At 40.3% G+C, this 24,530-nt stretch overlaps 1 protein-coding gene and 1 pseudogene across 2 annotated transcripts in view; both read left to right on the top strand.

The window, feature by feature from the left end:
* Positions 1-230: 230 nt before the first annotated feature.
* Positions 231-24,530, top strand: part of LOC145992365 (guanine nucleotide-binding protein G(q) subunit alpha-like) — a 74,986-nt gene continuing 50,686 nt past the window's right edge. Inside the window, exon 1 of one of the 2 annotated variants that reach the window (XM_083128750.1) lies at positions 231-335. The gene's annotated coding sequence lies outside the window, so the exon portion shown is untranslated. Of the gene's footprint in view, positions 336-7,394; positions 7,436-24,530 lie in introns of those variants that run through there. The other variant, XM_083128763.1, reaches the window with a different exon arrangement.
* LOC145979774 (U2 spliceosomal RNA) lies at positions 6,007-6,185 on the top strand (annotated as a pseudogene).

Below are 24,530 nucleotides of genomic sequence, written 5' to 3'. Positions count from 1 at the left end.
ACAAGCAGAAGCACAAAATATATTTATTTTTTAGCATTATTGATTGTAAGTGTAAACAGGCCCATTGACTGTGCAATTTGTACTAAGCAATGTAATCAACGCGTAGTTATTTTCCTATGCTTTGTTTGCAAGCCGGCTCGCGAACATGGCGGCGCCGCGTACTGTGGCAATCATGTGAAACTCGCCGATAAGTTTAAAATAGGTGGAGAGGCCGACTGCAGCGACAGTCGTGAGAGTGATGTGGAGTGGATAAGTGTTAAGTGGACGCGCGAGCAATATTAATCTTATCTGCAGTTGAATGTTGGCTTCAGTGATACACCGATACGTTGTGTGAGGTATGTAGCGATTTTTATGTGCTTTTTCAGCTGAATCAAGTATCGATACGTTTTTCGTGTGTGAAATGTGCTTCAAACCTGCGTAGTTTGCAAAGTTCTACATGGGATCCTAAACTTCATGGCAAGTGTAGTGAATTGGAGCTGAATATGTTTCATGTTTTCGACACTTGAACTCAACACAACCTCCAGCTTAAAAAATTCGTGTTAATTGTTATCCAATAAGTCGTTTACAGGAAATGAGAATTTGCGAGCATTCTAAATTACTTGAAAATCCGTGTCATATATTTGTAATATTAATGAAAACAGTGTCATGTTTTCTTTAATTCAGCGCTTGAAGTGGAAATTTCTACCTGGGGAGTGTTTGGTCGAGACTTAGAGCTAGCTAGCTGGAGGGATGTTCCTATGGTTTAACATAGTGACAGTGGGACAGCTTGGGGGGATGGTTTGCGAAAGTTTTACTAGTTGGGGGCATACCATCCCCCTGCATCCCCTCTCCCCACACACACATCGAGCACTGCTTCAATTACAATACGTCACATATTTCAGGGGAGCACGGGGACTTCAGGGGAACCCTCCACCATTAAATTTAATTTCTTGAATAAAATAAGTAGCTCATTCCACTTTTCTATTTGTGATTGCATTCAAAATGTCTTGCATTTCTAGCAATTGAACCCCTTAACCCCTTGCAAGAATTTCGTAGTTTGCTTACGGCTTATTTACTGTTCATAGTTCTAATATAATTATTTTATAGAGCCGTCTAAGTGTTCGACAATCAAAACTGAAAAACTAGACATACCTCTGCTTAATATTGACATATTTAGGGATGTGGTCATACGAACATTCTTCTAAAAATGATTGTAAAATATTGGGAAAATAAGTGATTGTTTATTGTTCTTTTTTTAAATTGGCTTGCCCGACGTCGGAAAGTTGTTATGCTTTGCCCATTATCAGCTTATACCAAGACGATTGATTGATCGACTTTGTGTTTTAAGTCCACTTTATGCACAGTAAGGCTAATATGTGCCTCCACCGGGTATCGAACTCGGGACCGCTTGATTACAAGGCGACGTTGATCCAATACGCCATCGGGGAGGCCCTATATCATACCAAGAGGAGACAAAATCTAATGTAATCTAAGACAATGTACCCCACAGACGGTAAAGAGACCGGGGACTTTTGTACTCTCGCTTCCAAAGAACACAGGAAATTACTATTAAATAACAAAAGTTCTCTTTTCAGGTCGCTCTTGGTCAAAATGTTCTTTGTTTTAGCTCTTTGTTTGAATTCTCACAAACATTTTTATCCGATATTTTTTTACATATATATCAATGATTCTACACACGCAACTCTATTTTTAACTTTGAATAATGAAAACCCCAATTGTGAGAGCCGACATGAAAGATATGTGTAATTAAGTGCTTGTCTAAATTCTCACAGATTTTTTCCATAAATTTGTTAAAGGGTGTTCGGAAAACTATACTTATACCCATGGCCGTAGGCAAGAAAAATTTTCGGGGGGGGGGGTCATTCATAATTGTTCCCATGGGCGTCGCCAGAAATTTGAATAATAGGAATAATAACAATAATTATACAATAATAATTAAAATTTCATAATAATAAAACAATTTTATTCCATAATAATAATAATTATTATTATTATTATATCCTTAAGGGGGCTTACTCAATTCAGCAGATGAGTGAATATCGAGCACAAGTTTTTTTTTCTTTTTGTTTTGCTTTTTTTACGTTTCGTACAGTGTGTACTGAAATGCACAATTATTATACTTTGTTATCAAATTTTAAGATACCTTCAAGAAAAAGCTCTAAAATTTAGATAGAAATTTTAGTCATAAAGTTTTTGTTGTTTGACATTATAACTTAATTTTTGGAATTTTGAAAAGTGTGGAACCAGTTACTCTCTTTAAAAACTTAACCTGGTGCATGGATTGTAACCTCAATCGCGTAATGCGCTACGAAACTGGAGATCCTAGGTTTGAACTCCTATCAAGGGGGATTTTCAACTTTATCGGACAGGGAATTTAAAAGTTGGAAAGGGAATTTTGGGACAATCATAAGGGAATTTTCAGTGTATATTCCTTGTGACGCAGGAACTAAACTGGAAAGAGGACAGCATAAATGAAAATGGAGGGGTCATGGGTGGGCTGCAATTCCGAGAATAAATCCTGTTTCACTCAACTTTCAGAATTCCAAATGTATGAAAATTCTAGCTCTATCGTTTCAACATTGTCTCCTTGTATTTGTGTGATGCTTCGAAAAAAAATTTGAAAATAGTTACAGATTTTGGTTTCTGAACTTCCATTAATCCAACATGTCAGATGTTTCGGGGGGGGGGGGGGTTGAACCCTAGAAACCCCCCTCTAAATACGGCCATGCTTATACCTATATAGTAGGCCTATCAAGCTTTTGTTCAAATTAGAAAGTTGACGAGACTTGAGGAATCTCGGTTTGTTCCAACTGTCGTCTCGAATTTCGCGACGAGCCTGAGGTTGCGGTTTAAAACTAGAGACGAGAATGAGATGAGACCAAACTTTCGAGAATTTTTAGAAACCAAAACAATTTCAGTAAAATTAAAATGAGACAAGACTTCCTGTGTGAGGCACTGGGAGTGTTTCCACCTTTGGTATGCTATTTGAAGATTTTCCGAAAGCAAAGTTACCTCATTATACGAAATATTTCGGCATACCAAGCATAAATCTGCCTTTATTGATAGATCAATCATATGTTTTGTTTATCCTAATTGCAAGGTTAACCCATTACTGACAACTGTGAACGTTTGCGCTGTGGGGTTGCATATATTCAGGATAAAATACAGTTTTTCGAAGGCCCGTGGATTTGAAAGGAAGCGTCAGCAGAAAAAAAATATCAAGAAACGTTATTTTCCTTAATGACCTCTATATGCTGCCAAAGTTTGCGAGATGACACGCTGTATATATTTCGTGCAGTGGCGTGTCCAGGATTCTTGAAGAGGGGGGGGGAGGTTGTACATTTTTCTTTTATAAGTCAACCTTCATTTTGCCATCTATTCCTGCCTTTGACGTTCTTCTTTTGCTTTTTTTAAATACTGGGCTATTCTGTTCGTCTGCTTGTTCCAGAAATTTGCGGTACATAATATGTATAGTTGAAATGGAGCAGGGATATTTTTAGACATGAGAATTTATGTTTGCTCGCAACTTTCGCATTACAAATTTCTGGTTTTCCATTCCATTAAATTTCAAATGAGCCCCAAAGGAGACCTAGATCTTCACCTGTTCCGAAATTATCTGTTTCTAAACCTGTTTAATAATGTTCAAAATAACCATAAAATTCTAAAAAAATATATTGAATATTTATGCAAATCTTCTATTAATAAGCAGGAAACAGTGTGTGCTGTTCTAAAATTAAATGCTCCTCCCACACTTATATAAATATGTAACGGTTGGGTTTGTACCCCCAAATGAAAAACGTTCCTGCGCCACTGATTGATTGATTTGCTTTATTCTACTTCGCTTCTTGTGCTACTTATGGCTAATTTGCGAAGATGGGGATGAGTGATGATATGATGAAATTGATGAATAGACACTCACAAACATCCATGCCCAGACTAGGATTCGAACCCGGGACCCCTGGCGTCGTACCGCGATGTGCTAACCACTCCGCCACAGGGGCCAGCCTTGTGCCACTGATAACAGCGGTCATAATTGAATACGTAACATTCTGCGCTCAATATGACGACATATGATATGGCACTGTTAAAGTAAATAGAGTTTTCTGTTGAATAGGTTTTGAAAAAGCGGTGCACAAGCATCCCTTGCGACTCTCAATAGCACCACTCCTGATAGTATGTTGTTGATTGGTGCTCAAGCAGATCTCAGGATTTTTCTTCGAAAGGAAGACAACGTTTTATACGCCACTCAGGCCCGTACCCAAGGGGGGGGGGGTGGCAAGAAGGCCTTGCCCCCCTCAAAACATGAAATATTTAATGCGAACCTACAAAAATAACATGGCAATTGTTCTCCTCAATTTCAAATTTTATGCAAGCAAAAATTAATTTCGTAAAATGTTTTTGCTCTCTTCGCTCGCAATGCTTAATTTTCTTGCTGTCTCATAAAGTTCAGAGCCGCAGCTACGGCGGGAGTCATCCCTGGGATCGAACGATCTATATGAAACAAGTTTTAAAAGAGAGAATGCCTTGGTGACATAAAATCTAACACTTATTAAAGACATTTCACCCATCTTCTAATTTTTTTACATTTTGAACATTTCATATGTATATTTAATGATATTATTTAAGAATTGACATATATTTCATATAGAGAGAGTGGAGGGGTGGAGAGAGAGGTAGGTGGAAAGATATATATATATATATATATATATATATTCACAGTACGGGCCTGACGTCACTGATGTCCCCAGCAAGGAATTTTTCCAGGAACGTGAAATTTTGGAGCCGAAAATTACATAAAAGGGAGAAAAACTTGAAAATATGCAAAAAACAGGGAAAATAGACGTCATGCATTAATGCATTCCACAGGTGCTTACTTCTGACTCACGGTTGCTTGTGTTCTTCCACTTCTAGTGGAGTGTAAGCGCCTGAAATATCGTATTTCGTTCCAATCTGAACTCTGCTGAATCATTGTAATGAAAAGTGTAAGAACTTTCAAGTTATAATTTTAAGGTAAAGCAAATTTCGTAAAATTAATATTCAATATTAATATCCAATAAAAAGGAAATAAATTAAGTACTTAGTACAGTGGGATCCATAAGTATTACCGTGCAAATTGTCTATGACTATTTTCAATAATGTTTCTCTTACATTATATGTGCATGGATGCGATGGATTTTTATCTATGCTGGTGCAGAAGTTGTCAGCTTGTTTTGAGTTTTCTTTTAATTCTTGAAGCTTTTATCGGATCAAATAAAGTGCACGAACAAGGTGATGGACAATTTGCACGGTAATACTCATGGGTACACTGTACAAGATTTATCCACCCCAATTAAAATACACGTACAGTGAAAAGTGTTCACCAAGCCTTAATTGGATGCTAAATTAGCCTTCACACCCGTTCGTACACCCTCTTAGATTGAAATCACGAGATAAATCTTAAATAAGTGTATTTTTTTTCATTTGTTGTTTGTGAGAGGGAATTTTAAAGTCGAAGAGGGAAATTTTTGTAATACAACAGGAAAAAAAATCTCTCTGAATCAGGAGCATCACTGCGTGCAATGGCTGTAACGTGACGTCAGCGTATATGCCATTGTAGCAGTGAGGGTCATACGAAATAAAGTTTTCGTATGATTTCTCATTATAAATAAAATCAAACGCTAAATAAAAATGTCAAAACAATTGAATTTTATAAATTTTGCTTAACAAGGCCACTAACAGGGCGGTAGAATTCCTTTCAAAGTCTTAACAATGGATTGAACTTTATCTCTCGGAGCCAACGGGTGTGGGCGCTGGCAAATAGGGGAGAGGCTCGGATTTTTGTTCATCGAAATAAACAAATCAGTGATCGGTTAGTTCATTGAACTCTCCAGCCTAATTATTGCCTTGAGATCAGGAAAAGGTTTATTATCTATTTTGCCTTGACTCAACTCACTCAACAGGTACCGCGAGTTGATAGCTTCCTGGAGGTGAGGCCTTGCTCGAAAAGGTTTATTATTCATTTTGGTCATCGCTTCTCGGGCTAAGATCAAAGTGTAGTATCTGTTCTTATCAGCTTAACATCTGATAAGGCCTGCATCGCAGGTCCAGTTTGTTAATCTGTTTTTGCCACTTTTGACTGGCGAGATAGTCGTGGCTTGCCACCTGTCGGCCTGACATGTAGAAATTGAACTAAATTCAAACCCACTGATGGTGCAGTCCTTTTGGGAGCTTTTATTCTGAGCTTATAATAATCTTTCTTTGACAGAGATGGGGGCTTGTTAAAAGGTGCAGGAATCCATAAATTGGCATGGGTTCGGCAACAGGACCGGAACCTTATTCCTCGCACAATTTAAATTCGGTCCAAGTTGCCGGATAGGGTCTAAGTTTCGTATTTAAATTGATCCGAAAAAAAAAGGTTCCTGGACCGAATTGAAATACTTTACAGATATAAAGGTTCTTTACGGTTCAGAACCCATTTACTCTTGCTAATTTTCTCTCCCGGACCGAAATTGAATTTATTTTAAATTCCTGGACATTCAACAACCCTGGTTGCCAGACGGGTTTGATTCCTAGAGTGGCAAATAGGTGGGGAAATTTCCATCTGTTACCCCCTGAATATATACTGTTCTGTGGTCCACTCATTCATTCCCCATTAATGGGGATGGGCGTGCGACAGGGGCATGTTGTTGATTACATCTTCTCTACTTTGGCGATGATTTTGAATGACTGGGACGCTTCACAGACCTCATTGTCGTATATGTACAGAAATAATGGGAGTTATTCAGTTTACAGCAATCCAAGGATGGTACAATTTTAACAGTTATAATTTAATTGTTACTATTTATTTATTATTAAAATATTATAATTTCTAATGTACATGCACCAATGCCCGTTAAGATTATTTCTGTTTGAAAATCTCTCAATTAACTTCTCAAGTTCTCTGTCCCACTTACTGCATTGTCTCCGTGTTGAACCATACAAGCATCGCCCCTATATTGGAACATCCCTCACACAGTCCTGTCACATTTTACGACGTTGGCCAAAGCTGCCACCAATTCACGGCCAATGAGACACTTAAATAACTCTCAGATATCGCTGGATTAAAGTAATTGTCAGCCTCAAAGTTGATTAACATTAGCACACTTAACAAAATATTTTGTTGAAGTGTTAGCACAAGCAGTGGCGGCGATTAGGGATGCAGTTGCTACCCACTTTTGGCCCCGCACTATTCTAAACCTAATATAAAGTGGTTGACCGTGTTATGGTCATGGTTCCTGATATGGCCACCCCCCCCTATTGAGAGCTAGCTAAGAAAAAAACCGCTAGTTGGCATCAACATCCAGTGAGGGAGCCTCCTAATGTGTCACGTGATCATTTCCCATCCAGCCAGGTTGAGCAATATGTCGTCAGTTGCCTATTTTGTGTTTCTCGTGTGACCTCTTCCTGTTTTTCTCTGGTAAGTCCCCTTTGTTTTATGCACATTGTGCAAAGGCTGTTTTCATGAAAACCATCACACTCTATTAAGTTTTTAATACTCTTTCGATTGGTGTTGTCGTTGATGGCGTATCTCTTACGAGTTGTTCATAATCACACGATTTTCGTAAAAGCTGACCTGCCCCTGATATGGCCAACCAGGAGTTTACAGATAAAATAAGCTTTTGTTAACATAACAACAAAAACTAACTTGTGATTTGTAACCAGTAATTTGTTTTAACAATATCATTTTTGTCTTGTACTCTTCTCTTGAATGATTTCACATTTTTGTGTTTTGAAATAAGTAAATTGTAACTTCATTTATAATGGAAAATCCTGTTTTGAATCCACTTTTGGATTACAAAAAGGATTATTTAGTATCATGTTTATTCCTTTTACACCAAAATTATTTAATTTTAGCAGAACTGCACTATGAAACTGAAACAAATGACGATTTGTAGAACATGGGAAAAGGGTGGCCATATCATGTGCACATGCTTCTGATATGGCCACTTCGTAGACTTTTGCAATTTGGTTTTTTTGGACCAGTAAAACTATTTTCATGGGGAATGTAATTCTTTTTATGAAAGTCCATTAGCCTGAGAACGAATTAAAAAAAATGGTTTTGATTTTTTTTCAAAATAGCGGCTAGAAAAATTCTCAACCCTTAGCATGACCACAACAGGGGCAACCACCTTACCTACAAAGGGAAGTAAACTGTTCCCCCCCTCCTCAGTTTTGGAACGCAATAGCCGCCACTGAGCACAAGTGACACTATGTCTTTAAATTCAGTCCACTAAGTAGACTCCTCTCGAGCACTTGATGACGTCACTACTTCTGGAAAATTCAGAAATGGAAGAAGAGAGCACATCCAACTTCTCCTCGTATGAGGTAAGAAGGTCCTAATTTAGTTTATGGGTATCCGCTTTACTTCTCATCCTTCTTCGCTGTGGACTGCTGCCAAATGCAGGTCATTGACAAGAAAGGTAGCTTTCGGTACGTCAACCAGCCATAGGTAGATCTAGTGTACCGGCTTCCCGCCGTCCGTGTTGAGTCATGTTACACTCGAGTCCGTTTGTTTCATCGCAGAAGCAAGATAGCTCTGGCACAGTGCCGGATCTACAAGCCGCAAATCCCCGCAGTGCGGGGGGGCCCTCAGCCATTGGCTCAGCAGAGGGTTCGCGTATGTAAAAGAAAACATAGTTACTCAGGGGTACAGAAACGAATACAATGTATACAGGTAAAGTTAAAATTCCTTGTGCATATACCATCGTGCCATGGAGGCACATTTAGGGTTTTGGGGGGCCCCACATATTTTCGATGTCTGACATCTTGGAGGTGATGTGATCAGCACCACGCTCCGGCCGCCTTTACCCTCCACCTGGTACAATTTGATTTGAGGGTAGGTGGGAGACGTTTTATGTGGGGACAAAGCCGGAAAAATTTCGACCTCAGATCACCCATCCCGGGTCTCCCGCGTGGCAATCAGACTATAGCTCTTTTCAGTTCTTACGTCGTCCGCTCTAGAAGCTGGCAGGGGAAGTGGGGAGCGGGGAACGTGCCGCTGACCAACCAGAGAACAGACCACCTAGCGGTGGAGCCGAGAGTTACGCAGTTGCGGGAGGAAGCTGCAGCGCTAACTTCGTTCTGCACGTTGCTGTGTTGCCAATTCACCGCGTTGCTGATGGTATTTTGCCCCAGTGTTGATTCCTGTTTGTTATGAGCGGGATGTAGGAATAACATACGTGTTGTCGCGTCGTGTATTACCTAACTGCATTGTTTCTTCGATAAACGTGTATGTGGCATGTGATGTAACGTTTATTTGTACTCTCGTTGTTCCATAGGGAGCTTTGTGCTTATTAACGCAGTAAGCATAGGCGCCGACTCCATGGGGCTTGGGGGGATCGAGACCCCGCAATGTTAACGATGGGGGGGGGGCAGAGCCCCCCCAAATAATTTTGCTTAAGAGTTATAATGTATTATTTTGCTTCTCTTGTCAAGTTTACTCTGAATTGTGCCACATGAACTTAACTTTAAATACACATTTGAAATGTTCTAGACTAGACCATCACCTTTGGGGGGATGAGACCGCTAAACCATCAACTTAGGGCGGGCTGTGACCAGAGAAAACAAAACACATGACTTATTACTATATACTAAGTATATAATTATGAGTATTGTTAAAAGTTTTACTAAAAAAAGAGTTTCAAAAGACGATGTGCATGAACTAGGGTAGTGGATAAGACGTTCGGGCTACATGACATTCAGAACGAGATCATTGATATATTAGGAAGATCTGTTTTGCGCTCCTTAGTAGCAGATATTAAAAGTCGAGAATATTTTGCTATTATGGTTGACGAAACTTGTGACATATCCATCCGTTGACAATCAATATTCTGCATTCGAACTGTGAATAAAAATTTTGATATTTTTGAGGAATTCATGGGCTTTTATGAGATTCCGAACACTGAGGCCAAAACTTAAAAAAGGGAGAGAGTGAGTCATTGATTAATTTATTTCAGTGATCAGAGCCCCCCGAATAATTTTGACAAGTCGGCGCCCTGGCAGTAAGTATCGTACGATGGCTAACAGGAAAGAGGGTAGTTTATAGCCAAGGCAGGAAAATAATCAGTAGGGTTCATGGATATTATCAAAAGGAAGCAGAAAACAGTGGTCCCTTGGTAAGAGTGCACAAAGTGCAACAGAGTGTGTTGGAAGCTTTTGGAGTGAGTACGCGAACTGTGCAGCGTATTGTTAGGGAAGGCAAAGACATTTTTGAGGCGTCGGGTTCCACGTCATTTGAATCACCGCGCAAACGAATCAAAAGGAACAGTATCACAAAGACAATCGACGGTTGCGATAAAGATATAACAAGAAGAATTATCCTCGGGTATTATGTAAAGGGCGAATATCCAACACTGAACAAGTTTTCGTTGATTTGCATACACAAATAAGCTTTCAGTGGGGAGTTTCGTCGTTGTGGAGGATACTGAAGTATATGGGTGTTCAAGTACAAAAAGAGCAATGCTAGTAGACGATTTCTGATGGAGAGAGCCGATATAGTTACAGTCAGAGCCAGAGTAACGTTTTTGCGAAAAATGGATCTTCTAAAAAATAAGGAACCTTTGCCCTGTATAGGTATTTCATTTAGATGAAACGTACATACATCAGAATTACGCTCCAACGAAAAACTGGCAAAATTAAGAGGGTACATGGGGTTTAAAAGTGCCCGTGGGTAAAGGTGGGCGCATTATTGTTTGTCACGTAGGTTCCAGTCACACTGGTTTTCTACAGTAATGTAAATTAGTTTTCAGTGGTTTTTGCAGTTTTTAGATCCGCTTGACGAAAGGAACATCAAAGACGCAGTGATTGTAATGGACAATGCTATAGATACCATTCGGTACAGTTGGAAAGAATTCCTACAACGTATACACTTGATATCGTACACTTATCGGTATTCTACTGACCACAAGATGGGGATAATATGCATTCTCAGGCCATACGCGAACAATGGGACGTCTGTATTTCATGGTTCTTTCGATTTCAACTCGCCTTTCCCGCTACTCTGGCAACGCTGCAGTCTCTCTCTCTAACCGGCCTGTCTCGTTGCGCTGGATAGGTCGTTTCCCAGCTCTCCACTTCCCCTGCCAGCTTCTAGAGCGCACGCCGTAACAACTGAAAAGAGCTATAGAATCAAATTAGGCTAGAATTTCACGAAAAATGCAGTGGTGAAGGTTTCTTCAACCTACCTTTAATCAGGAAAATGTTAAGACTGCATGATTGTAACAAATGTAACATTTTCCAGGTGTGAGATAACAGTGTCATATATATATTACATTACCACGGGCGTCGAGACCAAGGGGAGTCAGGGAGGCCTGGACTAGGGATGGCCAGATCCGGATCCGCGGATCCGGAATTTTTACTTTCGGATCCGGATCCGTTTTGCCATCCCACATGCGCTTCTTTGGAAATAAAAATGTGTTTATAACATATTGTTACCTGCTAATATATATATATATATATATATATATATATATATATATATAATATACATACACACACATATATAGCCTATATAGTGTGTGTGTGCGATTTGTAATTAATTAATACACTTACAAGGGAGGTCTAAGTCTCCCCCTCCGATTTCCATGAAACTTGGCAGGTGTATGGAGGGGCCCAAAGGAAGAAGTACGTGTTTTTGTGTTTCAGCTAAAAAACGGTTTTCGGGGGCACCCCCCCTCAAATGTCAAGATGAGGAGAAATTGAAGTGGGGATCTGACCCCGAAACCACGTAAATATGGCATAGGAAGAAACAGGGGGCATAGGTCCCTCTATACACCTGCCAAATTTCATGGAAATCGGAGGGGGACACAGGGGTCAGATGCCCACTTAAATTTGTCCTCATTTTGACATTTGAGGGGGTTTGCCCCCTAAAACAGTTTTTTAGCCGAAACAAAAATACACGTATTTCTTCCTTTGGGTCCCTTTATATACCTGCCAAGTTTCATGGAAATCGGAAGGGGACACTTAGATAACCTCCCTTGTTAGACTTACACACTTTGTAATTATATAACACTGCATATATTATAATGTTTTATTTTAATTTGTAAAACTGTAACTGTAGAACAATTGTATAATTTAATAATATTTCTATCTTGTTATATGTGTTAAAGGTTTCATCCTGGAATGGAATTTCTCACATTTGTGTGTGTTTCCATTTCCAATACATTCGAATGAATACATATTCGTTTCAATGGCATTTACAAAATCACCTCTGACATGTTATGTTAAACAAGTAAGATTATTTTTGTGCACGAGTGTGTTAGCCGATGCGTAGCAAAGTATTTTAGGAACAACACTTGAAAAAAATCTTGTAGGACTAACTAATGAAAAATTTCTTTGTAATCGAAGATCATAATACCTTTTAAGGTGTGGTAATGTTATAATGGGATTGAGATACGAAACTCTCGGATCCGGAACTTTCGGACCCGGATCCGTTTGGCCATCCCTAGCCTGGACCCCTCCAGTTCTCGTCCCCCCCCCTAGGGATCCCAATCTATAAGTTTCAACATATTACATAACTTTTGCACAGATAAACTTCGCACAAAACAGGTGGGATATTAAGCAGAATTCTGCTCTGAAATGGGTAGAATCAATAATGTGGGAATATTATTCAAGTTTGAGTGTCTTTCTTGTGCTTGTGCGTTTACTAATTCAGTATTTCCTTTTTCAAACCGACAATGAATTAAGGAAAACGCATGGTATATTATGAATGAATATGTGCGAGAATAGAGGAAGAAGCATGGGAATGCTGTAGTCTTCATGCTCTTGAATGAGCTAATCCATTGTAAAATAGATAACTTTGATTCCCTTTGGAAAAGTCAAGCAGAAGTTGAAAATATTCTGTTCTCAATATGCCACTGTTTTATATAATCAGGATTACTATTTTGTCCCATGTACCTGTAAACATGTGTGTGCTACTTCATACTGCATTGATGTGGCTGAAAGTTGCAGTGTTACATATTTATACCAGTGCTCAACCAACGTTTAAAACAATGCGTGTGGGTGTGTGCGTATGGTATTTTTATATCAACCTACAATATACGCGTTCATTGAAGTTAAGGTATTGGAAACACAAGGCTATTATAATTTATCGCCGTTTCAACCGTAAATACATATACAGCACGGTCATGTTTTGTATTAGCCGAAGGTGGAAAGTAGTGATACCAGGGTAGAAAGTTGAGGCGGGAGTGACAGGGTGGACAGTTGGGGTGTCAAAAATCGACCTCGCCTGGATGAAAATTTTATCTTTGGCCTTCCTTTTTTATGTAAATATGTGTGAAGATATTAAACTCCTATAAAGGATGGTAGGATTAAGTATTATAAACGGAATATGAAAATCAAAGGTATCAGTTGTATAAGCCGGAGACACATTAAACTCGTTTATTTTCAAATAAAAATCATTACTACTTACCTCATATGCATAGCAGAACATTTTTCAAGCTGGGGATCACTTTTTTTCCATGAAAAAAACGTTATTTTTAACATTATAATCATTTATTGGTCGTTGCTAATTCGGCGGGCAAATTTTGACTCACGTTGTCTATCGTCAGCTGATGTGCAGTGTTTCCAAACTTATGAACAGATAAATGCCGCACAAACTATTCACAAAATGTTTTTAAGCTAAAATTGAGGCTAGACTCTACTTTACGTCCTTATCTGCATGGTGATTGCTTCTTTGCGTTCGCGGTGCGGCACCCAGCATCTCTTCGGGTAAGTACCTTTTTGTTTTTACACTTTCCATTCACGGGGTCGAGGTATGCCTACGAGGTTAGGTTAGGCCTGTTAGGTTAGGTTACATTAGCACTCATTTCACCCCTAAATATGTGCTTCATCATCTAAAAAATTCCTCAGTACGTTCAATTGCGCATATCCGGACAACATTGGTTCTTCTCGATTTACTCCTTCAGAAAATTTTTGCTCGCTTTGGGATTTACGTTGTTGAATTCCTTATAAAATAAGCTTTCCAACGATATATGACACGTATTCCTTAGGAAAAGGACGTAAACTAGAGCGTTACCTTAAATTGAAAAAAAAAACAACCGCTCACACGTCATCTTGTAAAACTACCGCGTGGTTGCTACACTGACAGGGGGTTACATAATCGAACGCACGGAACATTTGATTCACGTAGTCGTCGGTAATGGCGGCACGAGCTATCGTACAACGGAGATGCATGAATGACGAAAAATACCTTACTTACAGGCCAAATAAGTTGCACGATTCGAAAAAACAATTTCCCCGGCTTCAGAAAGTCCTCAAGAACGCAATTCCGTAAGTACTTTCTCGTCTTTTCTCCTGTAAATTTGAAGAAATCCGTCTCCGACTTATACAACTGTTACCAAATCAAATTCTCAGACAAAAGTTACATGTAAAGAATTATGTTGTATAATTACATATTACAAATAAGTATTATAAACGGAATATGATAATCAAATTCTCATACAAAAGTTACATGTAAAGAATTATGTTGTATAATTACATATTACAATTTTTCAAAGTTTAACTCAAGTTCATTAGGCCCCACCCCCGCCCGCGAAACAGAAAGAAATCAGTATGTATGCTTTACTTAGCTTTGTCGCCCCCCCTATATGCACATCACCCCCTTCCCATTTAGAAGTTTTGAGTTGAATTCAATATGGCGGCCACCAATATTACGGACGTCCGCTTGGAACACGCCAATGTGGTTCCCCTAAGCCTAACCTGTTTCTATCATGTACCAAGCCTAATTCCTTTACTCTTTATAGGGAGTGTTAAGGGACTTTTGAATAACCCTGTATGCTCTTGTATGTGACTTTGTCAACATGAGATCAAGAATTACACACACACACACATACATAATATATGTGTAATTATATATATATATATATATATATATATATATAAAAATAATCCGTTGCGCAACAGCCCAATATATATATACTATATATATATATATATATATATATATATAATGTGTGTGCGTGTGGTGTGTGAAAGTAGGTAGGTAGAGGGGGCCCAGCTCTGGCACACATTGAAAGAATTCTTCACACGATGTTTTTTTTTTTTTTCTATTTCCTTCTGCATATTCACTACTATCTCCCTCGCATCAGAAACGGAAAGCTATTTTTTCCCACTAGAAGCACTACAAACTCTAACACCACAACAAACACAGCTACAAACACACCTTCCATGTTGCACACGTGTTCTATTTTGAGGTGGGTGATCAGTAGAGCCCGGATTTGCATGTAATTACATTTTCTATTCCTTTCTAGATACATACCTTGAACAGGAAAATATCAACGAATTATATAACTGACATGATTTTGCATAAATTTTGTTACATATTTTTACATATTTGCCAGGATATTACATATTTTACATACTTGCTAATTTACTTTACATAAAACAACATATTTAGGTAATTTTTTCCCTATCTTGATCTTTTTCCTATATTTGTGATCTCTGAAACACGAAAAAGAAAATATGTAGCTCACGTGATATCATATTTTCTAATAAATGAGATGCATAGTGCTTACGGTTGCGCTGAAATTGACTGCCAAGTCGGACAGGTTGAAGACGATAAAAAAATATTAAAAATACGGGAACTGTTATTCATCGAAAGATGCTGGAGTTCCCCCCCTCCTTTTCCTCTTCTGGTTAAGTATTTCCGTTTCGCTTTTAGGTGTAGGCGATGCATCTAGAAACTTGACATCGGAGGACAAGAAAGCTACTTTCGTGTACGTAGCGAGTTACGCAATATGTCCCCTTGTACAGTCAACGGCAAAGATAATGGTAGACAAATTATCCACCGCTATCTTCATTACTTTTTTATTCTACATCCTGTGTTGCCTTAAGGAATGAAACTATGTTGGTTCGAAGCAGGCGTTGTTCTCTGCTTATTGACTTAATTATTTCAATTCATTCTCATCACATTGTGTATTGTCGGGACGCGCTAGCAAGCGGCGTGGAACCACCCACTCTGGTAGCGACGCGCTGTTGCCGGATTGACCTACTTCAGGATTTTCGCGAGCCCACAGAAACACGTGTAGGATTAAACATCTGGTTAAACAGTAAACAACGGGACACTTCCATTGTTCTCATTCCGACTCTGTTCGTATTTGAAGGAACAACGTTAACTTCTGTGCGTGAGCGGAGGTCGTGTGTGTGTTTGTAATACAGACCGAATGAAAATGGTGGTGGACAATTTGCCTACTGTTTCTTTCGCTGTTGGGTGTACAAAAGTACCAAAGTAGCTATGTATTTTCATTCGACTGTTACACAGAGCTCTCTTACATATTTACATAGTCTGCAATAATTTGCGATGTGAAAAGTAATTAATAGTTGACAAAATTGGTTTCTTGAATATGTACTGTGTAGTTGCTGTGCTTTTTTTGAGTTTATAAATTTGATACAAATTTTAATTTCAACAACTTATGCCCTTAAAATTGTGTTGAATATGTTCAAATAAAATAAATATATAACAGAATTCTTGAAATTGCTTGGAAACTTGATGATTACTAATGTTACATATTCATTGATACTACATATTTAGCTACATATCATTTTGATAATACATATTTAGGTACATATTTTATCAATTATTGTTACATATTTATATACATATTTTGTACTATGATGTTACATAAAAATCCGGGGTCTGGTGATCAGCTGGTATTGAACATTTTTATCAACATTAGTAAGTGTGAAAAGAAAGATACATGAAAGTATGAAGGGGTGGCTGGGTATTTTGTTTCTCCCGCTAACCCTCTTTCGAATAAAGTGTTCGCCCGAAACATATTTTCTATCGCAAATGTCTACACAACAGTGAAAGCAAACTTCACGAAGATCGACTTGATGTTCTAAAGGTGTGATTTTCAAAAATTTGGAATATCATAGCTGTTTCTGGAAAGGAGAGTAATTTTGAAGAAAGTCTTTGGTGACAACAGAAGACTCTGGCACGGTAAGTCCAAATGCTAGATAGCTGAATCGGTACAGTGGGATCCACTAGTATTGCTCGGCAAATTGTCCACGACTATTTCCATGATTTTTTTTTTACATCCTATGTGTTTCAAGCTATGGATTTTTATGTAAACTGATGGCAGAAGTTTTCAACAGCTTGTTTTGAGTCTTCGTTTAATTCTTGACGCTCTTATTGGGTAAAATAAAGTACACTAACATGTTGATGGACAATTTGCACTGTAATACTCATGGATCCCACGGTACAAGGCCTTCAGAAAGTGTAATCCGAGTAAACCACAGGAACAACTGATCAATTTACCTACGTCATAAGAATTGCTCAAGCATTCTAGGACGAGCTGAGGTGTAAAAAAAAGCATTTTTTTTAATAAAACGCAGGTTTTAGGACTTTTTGAAACGTAACTTGAGAATTGACGAATTCCACACATGTGACGCAGACCTTCCGTGAATAAATATTTGGGCATCGTTTTGGGTGAGTTGTAAACTTGAAACACGCTATTTATAAAGGTGGCAGGATGATATGAACCGCAGAAGGGCATCACACTATCCTGTTTTTACTCACCACATTATTTTTACAATGTAAAATGCGCGTGTAGAGTAGAGTATGCGTGTGACGTTCTCGAATCGTACGCAAGAACACGAGATTGCGTAACATCACATTTTTTTAGAAACACTGAAGAATGACGTCATAAATTAGACCGAGTCCAAAGCAAATATTTGGAGAATATGAGCTCTAAGTATGCATTCATGTCTATGAACTCTACAACCGCCTATCGGGGCTGTACACCTATCAAAAACTGTAGCTGACAATTTTACAAATCCCCCTCTGAACATATTTGCATATAATCTTAAAACAATGTAAATTAACCAAAGTTATATTATCTTAGTGTTTCTGTGCAGCATGAGACTAATAGTGCAAGATCCATGGAACAACACGTGAAGGGGAGGGGGTGTGAGATTTGCATAAACAGTGTAAAAAGATGACACACAATTTTAAAAAATAAAACAACAACAAACAAAATTTCATGGACGTAGTACACACTGGACTGCATTTTTGAGAATTTTTTTTTTTGTGGACCCATGGACATAGGTCTAAGGACGAGATTAGTGAAATGTTTTGTGTGGAGTGTACCACTATATGGTGCAGAAACCTGGACGTTGAGAAGAAATGAAGAGAAACGACTCGAAGCTTTTGAAATGTGGACATGGCGAAAAATGGAGCGTGTAAAATGGACGGACAAGGTAAGAAACGAAGTCGTACTAAAAAGAGTTGGTGAAAAAAGATCTATACTGGAGACCATCAAGAAGAGGATAAGAAACTGGTTAGGACACTGTCTAAGAAGGAACTGCCTGCTAAGGGATGCCTTGGAGGGAATGGTTGAAGGAGGAAAAGTCCGTGGAAGAAAGAGATATCAGCTTATGGATGATATTAAATTAACTGGGTCGTATGCTATTACGAAGCGTAAGGCAGAGAATAGGGAAAACTGGATATTGCAGTGAAAAACCTGCCAATTGGGCAGAAAACAATGAATGAATGAACGAGTCTCTGGCGTCTGAACTCACAGTATAATCGTCTGTGTTATTTCCTGGCCATATGTGTTTGTCGTTCCCCTTTCACCGTATCACATTACGTCCCATCTTAGCGATCAGTCAAAAGTGGCAGATATCAAACGTGTTAGTTCAGCCAGACATCGTTCAACAGGATGGTGCCACTCCACATTAGACTAGTAAATTTCCTGCCGTTAGATTGAGCTGCCTCCTGAGTCTATACACACACGAATGACGCCTCAGGTGCTTTCCCGCGCTTTGCATTCGTGTTCTTGCAAAATGACCAGTGGCGAAGGGTGACATTTGTACTTAGTCATCGCAAGACTTGCCAAACGTCAAATCGTTCAACCGGGGCGGGTGCGGGGGGAGGGATTACTACATTGAAAATGATGATAACAGTGTTCGTACGTGACGTGTGAAGTAGAGATGGCTAAATCTATTTTTTCTCTACGGAGTATATGATCCTAAAATAAGGAAGACAAAACTTTCTTAATAAATTCTACCCGAAAAAATAAAAAAAAGTGTTAGACCTCTCTCCCCGAAATTCGGATAGCCTTCGAAATGTGGGTAGTAAAATTTCCGAATCGAGTTTTTAAATTTTCCGAAATCCCTGGTGTGGAAGTAAGATATGTTGGATCCAGAACTGCTTTCTTTTTTCACTTCTTTCTAGCACTAACCATGGGGAAATTTATGCTTTTGCTTACTTACATTTTTTTCTATGCACCATTACTTTCATGTATTCTGTGTAAGTTGCGTTGCGATGCTCTTCAATATGTGTTTTTCTCTTATAATGAGCGTTACATGCTTTGCAGTGCTGGACATTCTGAGAAGTTTCATCTTGATGACGTCACAGAAACCCTGCAGTGTATGTAAACATGGGGGCTGGAAAAAAGGGTCTCTTATGGCCAGACCTTCAAGAGCGGGGGACCTTGGAATCGCAGACCTGCTGCGATGACCTGGCCCGCCTGACACCATTGCACTCAACTGTAAACGTAGCGGGCCGGTTGGGCACAGGGGGTGGAACTGGGCTCTCCTTTCGATGCGCTAAACTTAGCGAATCTCTGGGGAATTTCTAGCTGTTTCGTGGTACCGCTTGATTAATTTCGCTCAAATACTCGAATATTCTGACTTTTTTTTACTTCTTCTCTAAAATTTTTAAAAGGCAATATTTTTATTATTTTGCTTTGTCATCGGCGCATCTCCCGATGGCCGGACGCCGCATCGCCTCTGAAAATGACCCTCAAAAAGCATGTCTCTGTGGTAAGAAAAGTTAACGGTGGCTTTTCAGGGTGTCCATGTTGAACTGTTAATTCTGGCATTTATGTAAAACTATGCACAACACTAACAACACGGATTGGAGGGCATGCATTCATCTCGACCGTTCTTTCAATACCATGTCGTAGCAGTTTATTGCTTTTTCTGAAAACAGGCGCTGTAATAGTCCTGGCTAGCTTCCCGGGTTTCCATCTGAGCCCAGAGATCTTGTAAAATAAACCCTAGATCAACGGGGGGCGCTGCTAGTTCTGATGCACGCATTCTTGATTAACAAACAAGTTTAACTAATAGAGTGAAAGGTTTAAATGGGGGATAGGAACGATGGATGTTCACGTTGTTCACTAACATCAAGATAGTGAACATGCATGATTAATCGAACATCATTGTATATAATATAATCTATCTATCTTCTATACAGGGTGTTTCTAAAGGTCGTTTACAACGCTTGGGAGGTGATTCCTCACACGAAAACAAGCAAAAAGTCTAAGTTCCATTTTTACGACTGAGGCTTCGTTTCCGAGATAGGAGCCTCGCAAAAGGTGACAAAGTGAACGTCACACCTGACTGGGACGAATACTATAACAGATAGAGAGGCGGTTCCAAGGGAATCATAAAGGAATCGTATGTGCTCAGTCCGGAAGTCACTATGAAAAGTTCACTGCACGCATGCGCAATGGAGTCCTCAAAGGAATTGGGGATTTCCAGCAAGAACAATACATGGAAAAGGTATGTAACGCAGCAAGAAGGACCGTGACAATGAGAAATGCGTTCAAGACAACACATCCCGACCTCAAACATCAAAACATGTGCACCGAACACAAAATCGGAAAAGTTGAGCACGGTTGCATACCCCAGTTACACGCGAGGAATGAACGAATCATGTCATATGGCATACGAGAGACAGGAGGAGGGAAAGAAAAACACATTATCAGATGATTGCGACAACGTGTATTTTTACACGCGACAACTACGTAATATCCCCCCCCCCCCACACACACACAACAAACAACAAATGCTACAATGTCTTATGCACAGACAGTGCGTGTCACTGTACACCAACTGAAGATGTCACTTTCACCACACAAAGGGTGTGGGGAGCAATACCAAGAGTGTTCTCACTGGTATTTGCCGAGGGCAATAATCACAGACGGTTTTCAAAATGTCTGCCGTTTACTTCTACGCAGAGACGACAGCGACGAATCAAGGATTGTCGAGTACGAGCAAACATGCCAGGTGTATCTGCTACCGTCGCGGCGGCGACGTTGATGCGAGCAACGAGGTCCTCAGCTGATGTGACAGGTGTGTCGTATACGAGGGTTTTCATTTCTCCCCAGAAGAAAAAATCGAGAGGGTTGAGATCTGGCGACCTCGGTGAAGATGTCACTTTCACCACACAAAGGGGGTGTGGAGCAATACCAAAAGTGTTCGCACGCGATCATTGTGACGTAAAAGAGACCAGTTTCGGAAGCGCTGCACAGGCAAGTCTGACTCTCGTAGTCTACGTTTGACCTTCATGACTGCTGTTCCCGCGAGAGGAGCTCGAAGGGTTGGTTCTCTCCGGCAATCGTCCCAGTCGTGTTGCAGGAGCTGGGATATGATCAGCAGTTCGGTCTAGGTTGTCATACGCATTGAAGAGTACTAGTATGTTGCATTGAAACAAGTTGACGTGGTGGAGTGGGCAAGTCAAGTATCGCAACAATTGGTCTGTGGTGTTCGTACGGTGATACGGCCAATTTGTGCAGTGTGCCAGTGTTAAACAAAATCAATACTCTGCAGTTCCAGCTCCCTATTACACAGATGGCTGCGTATACGACCCAGCAGCTAGCAGACATGCATCTCATGTATGGGGAGGCACGTGGTAATAGCCGTGAGGCAAGGCGTCTTTATGGAGAACGCTTTCCACATAGACGTTTACCGTCTCACACCTTCTTTCAGGTAGTGGACAGTCGACTGCGTGAAACAGGGTCAGTGTTACCACCGCGGCAAGAAGTTGGAAGACCCCGAAGTGTACGCACACATCAGTTTGCAGAAGATGTGTTAACAGCGGTCGCAGAACATCCTGGCACCAGTACGCGAGTGCTCGCTCGGGCACGAAACAAGTCTCATGTGAATGTTTGGCGAGTGTTGTCAGAGGAAGGAATGCACCCTTTTAAACTGCAGAAAGTACAAGAACTGTTACCTCGTGACTTTCGCCCTCGTATGGAGTTTTGCCAATGGTTGTTGCATCAGCTGGACACAAACCCTCACTTCGGGGCAAACGTATTGTGGACAGATGAAGCCATTTTCACCAGGATGGATGTCTTCAATAGTAGAAACAGTCATGTATGGGACTTTGACAACCCACATGCACTTTTTGTGGCCCATCACCAGCACAGGTTTTCAGTGAATGTGAGGTGCGGGATAGTACATGATCATTTAATTGGACCATACATTCTCCCTGTTCGCCTGAATGGTCGCACGTATCATGCATTTCTTAGTGAGGTTCTGCCTGAACTGTTGGAGACCGTACCTTTGGCACTACGGCAAGAAATGTGGTACCAACACGATGGTGCACCAGCTCATTTCGATTGTAATGTACGACATTTCCTGCATGACGTGTTTCGCAATAGGTTCATTGGTAGGGAAGAGCCTGTGCCTTGGCCACCGAGGTCGCCAGATCTCAACCCTCTCGATTTTTTCTTCTGGGGAGAAATGAAAACCCTCGTATACGACACACCTGTCACATCAGCTGAGGACCTCGTTGCTCGTATCAACGTCGCCGCCGCGACGGTAGCAGATACACCTGGCATGTTTGCTCGTACTCGACAATCCTTGATTCGTCGCTGTCGTCTCTGCGTAGAAGTAAACGGCAGACATTTTGAAAACCGTCTGTGATTATTGCCCTCGGCAAATACCAGTGAGAACACTCTTGGTATTGCTCCCCACACCCTTTGTGTGGTGAAAGTGACATCTTCAGTTGGTGTACAGTGACACGCACTGTCTGTGCATAAGACATTGTAGCATTTGTTGTTTGTTGTGTGTGTGTGTGGGGGGGGGGGATATTACGTAGTTGTCGCGTGTAAAAATACACGTTGTCGCAATCATCTGATAATGTGTTTTTCTTTCCCTCCTCCTGTCTCTCGTATGCCATATGACATGATTCGTTCATTCCTCGCGTGTAACTGGGGTATGCAACCGTGCTCAACTTTTCCGATTTTGTGTTCGGTGCTCATGTTTTGATGTTTGAGGTCGGGATGTGTTGTCTTGAACGCATTTCTCATTGTCACGGTCCTTCTTGCTGCGTTACATACCTTTTCCATGTATTGTTCTTGCTGGAAATCCCCAATTCCTTTGAGGACTCCATTGCGCATGCGTGCAGTGAACTTTTCATAGTGACTTCCGGACTGAGCACATACGATTCCTTTATGATTCCCTTGGAACCGCCTCTCTATCTGTTATAGTATTCGTCCCAGTCAGGTGTGACGTTCACTTTGTCACCTTTTGCGAGGCTCCTATCTCGGAAACGAAGCCTCAGTCGTAAAAATGGAACTTAGACTTTTTGCTTGTTTTCGTGTGAGGAATCACCTCCCAAGCGTTGTAAACGACCTTTAGAAACACCCTGTATATATAAAAATGGATGTATGTATGTGTGTGTGTGTGTTTGTTCGCTTAACTCTCGAACGCCTGGAGCAATCTCAATCAAACTTGGTACACATATCACTTGCAATCTGGAAAGAAATACTGTGAGTAAGTACTGGAACCCCTAGAGATGGGGTAGGAAGGGGACATAAAATAGCATTCTGTTGCGTGGCATTTTCGTGTCAATCATGCAAGTTATGCTTCCTGCTACACAGTACGGCGAAGTTGGTTGCCTACACAGGAGATGCGATATTGCTATCCTGGAGCAATTTCAACCAAACTTGGTACATACCGGGTGGTCCAAAAGGCCCGGAATGATTTTGATTTGATTTAGTTTATTTTACTTCGCGTTTTGTGCCTCTTGGCTAATTTGCGAAGATGGGGATGAGTGATGAAATGATGAAATTGATGAATGGACATTCACAAACAACCAAGCCCGACCGGGATTCGAACCCGGGACCCTTGGCGTCGCAGCGCGAAGTGCTAACCACTCGGCCACAGGGTCGGGCAAAAGGCCCGGAATGGTCACATATCGTGAGAAATACACATCGAATCGGAAAACGAAAAAATACATGTTCAATAAGTTAAAGAAAGCTATTCAATGATATCACACTTGATTCCCCACCCCCGACCCCTGTGAAATTTTAAATGGAAACCCCCATTTTGTATTGCAGAATCTGAAAGAGGACTTCATTCCGAGTCCAACGATCTATCAACCATCCCCCTAGCTCAATTAGGAACGGAGATATGGCGATTTAAAAAACAAAAAGTGAAAATTTCATAAAACCCCCCCAAAATTTCAAAGAGACGTATCTCTGCCCCTATTTGAGCTTGAGTGAAACCGATTGCAGATTCGGGATCTGCACGTCAACATATTTCAATAGAGTATATGGTAGAGGGAGTCTACGATCACATGCAGATTCCGTATCTGCAATCGGTTTCAATTTTTTTAGGGGGGCGAAAATTTAAAATCGCCATATCTCCGTTCCTAATTGAGCTAGGAGGATGGTTGATAGCTCGTTGGACTCGGAATGAAGTCCTCTTTCCGATTCTACAATACAAAATGGGGGTTTCCACTTAAAATTTCATAGTTGCCCCTGGCACCCCTACAGGTGAGG

This window comes from Lepisma saccharinum, chromosome 1 (assembly GCF_977018435.1).
Source record: "Lepisma saccharinum chromosome 1, izLepSacc3.1, whole genome shotgun sequence".
Taxonomy (NCBI): domain Eukaryota; kingdom Metazoa; phylum Arthropoda; class Insecta; order Zygentoma; family Lepismatidae; genus Lepisma; species Lepisma saccharinum.
Note: the sequence above shows the minus strand (reverse complement) of the source record. Positions and strands in the feature narration are given on the sequence as shown.